This window comes from Zalophus californianus, chromosome 1 (genome assembly GCF_009762305.2).
Source record: "Zalophus californianus isolate mZalCal1 chromosome 1, mZalCal1.pri.v2, whole genome shotgun sequence".
Classification (NCBI taxonomy): domain Eukaryota; kingdom Metazoa; phylum Chordata; class Mammalia; order Carnivora; family Otariidae; genus Zalophus; species Zalophus californianus.
Genome location: NC_045595.1, coordinates 195,627,599 through 195,630,007, shown reverse-complemented (window position 1 = coordinate 195,630,007; position 2,409 = coordinate 195,627,599). Strand labels below are relative to the sequence as shown.

At 36.4% G+C, this 2,409-nt stretch overlaps 1 pseudogene; it reads right to left on the bottom strand.

Moving 5' to 3' along the window:
• Positions 1-1,552: 1,552 nt before the first annotated feature.
• LOC113915852 lies at positions 1,553-2,206 on the bottom strand (annotated as a pseudogene).
• Positions 2,207-2,409: the final 203 nt, after the last annotated feature.

The window sequence follows — 2,409 nt, the reverse complement described above, 5'->3', positions numbered from 1 at the left end:
TTTTTTAAACAAAAATTGAACAAATAAATGGACACATAAATGATCATCCCTTGTTACTTTAATTTTTATATTTTCAGTTACTGGTGATATTAGTATTATCTGATCAGTTTTCTTCTTTTAACCTGCATTTTTACTTTGTATACACATTATTTACTCATTTGTTAATTTGGAATTTAGAAGTCATTAAAGATCTCAATTTTTTGAGATATTTTTTGTAAATCAATAATAACTTAAGCTGGCATTTAAATATTAAGTATTTCTTCTGAGAGTATCTTAGCTATTATTGTAAGAATAACAACATCCTAAAACTTTTACAATAAAACAGTTTTTTTCTAGAATTAGTATACACAAACTGGACATATTATTATTACCCTCAAATGAAAACTCAGCTTGTTTATAGTACTATCTGTAATGAGTATCAAGGGTAATGAAGCTTTATTTAGATTCTTAGCTTATTGTCCTGAACAGTGGGATTTTAAAATATCAGATTGATAAAAGTTATTTGTAGGATTTTTCTGTGTGAATCCTTCACAGTGCATAAAGATATGGCAGGTGCTGGACTAGACATTACTTCCAGGTTTGAAATTCTTATGACACCTCAAGCCATTCCTGAATTGAAAAGGAGAATGAGTTTGCAAAGATTTTAAATTCACAGTGTGCCTGCGGCAAAGACAGAAACTTAACTCGGCCAGTCCTATTACTCATGGTAGACAAAGCTAAAAATTGAAGTTGCATTTTTTTATAGTGCATTAACTTTTATTTTTTTTTATACTCAATCCATTTTGTGTATTTCAAAAGGTGCAATACTTTTCTTCATTTATCAGTGAAAGAAGTTAGAAATTAACTTCAGAAAAAAAAATCAGCAAATGGCAAACAAATTTCCTTGAAAGTCACAGTCACATATATAGTGCATCCTAGAAAAGAGGAGGGGCAAGACAGGTTCCACCCACTTTCATGAGTTTCATCAAATACTGGGCCTACTCAAGGGTGGAGAGAAAAGGCAACTTTCAAAAAGGAGTATGTTATTTAATGAGGTATTTACTATACTCCTTCCTAAGAGCACCAGGTGGGGAACAAGTTTTCTAAACTAGATCTAGGAAGTGGAATGTGAAATCAATCCGTCCTCCTCCCCTTAAGGGCTGTCCAATGGTTAATGAATTTAAAAAACGTGACTAAATAAAAACAAACCCCACACACGCTCCCCGCACCCCACCTCCCTCCTCCGCAAAAAAAAAAAAAAAGAAAAACAAAACAAAACCTAAAGCCCAGATCATTCTCCAGAGTGGATGGAGCCCAGGAGCAGCTTCAACAACCTAAATTAGTCTGTTACAGAGTCATCACAAGCATGCCTTGCTTTTAAACAAACAAACAAACAAAAATTGAAGCAACAAAACAAAAACTAGTACTAATCACTTTTCTGACAATACACAATTACTCAAATTAACTAGTAATGAGAGGGGGAAGGGGACCATACCTACGGGCCTTGTCTCACACGAGTGCATGTGGGTAGGTGCAGGGCATTTGTCATTATTGCAAAAATGAATTTTAATCTTTAATCTTTAGTTTGATTTAACATTGCTTTTAGTACGATGCTGACACCAGCTGTGCGGAAAGGGCTCTGGAGAGATGTCCTTAGCAGCACACACCTGCGGCTCTTCTTCAGTTCGGGAGGATCCAGGGCAGCCAGTATTGCTTCGTCAAATACATTCTTTAGGCCTTCCTGTGTGAGTGCAGAACACTCCACATACTTGACCGCCTTCAGGTCACGGGCCAGCTTTTCAGCAGTCTCTGGAGTGATAGGCTTCTGTTTGTTCTTGGCAAGTTTCTCAATCGTAGAGGGGTCATCTTGGAGATCAATTTGGGTCCCAACAAGCAAGAAAGGAGTCTTTGGACAATGGTGAGTTATTTCAGGCACCCACTTTTCCTTCACATTTTCAAATGAGGATGAAGAGACCACTGAAAAACAGACTAGAAATACATCTGTTTGTGGATAACTCAGCGGTCGTAATCTGTCATAATCCTCTTGCCCTGCAGTATCAAAAAGTCCAAGAGTATATGGCCCTCCACCAATCATAACTGTGACTGCACAGTTGTCAAAAACAGTCGGTACCTACTCAGATGGAAATTTGTTTGTTGTGTAGGATATCAGAAGACATGTTTTACCAAGGCCACCATAGCCCACAACAACACACTTAATTGTCTGCATTGCTGAAACAGTTTTGTATCCACTTTAAATATTTCAAATTAGATGATGACCTCAGCTTCTCCGCCGGGGCATTGGCCTGCATTAACTTTTCTTGATAAAAAAAAAAAAAAAAGTTCTAACTGGAGAAACAAACTTCATCAATTTTAGACTGTCTACCATAGACATTATAGAATATTAATGATGAATCAAATCTTAATGGAAAA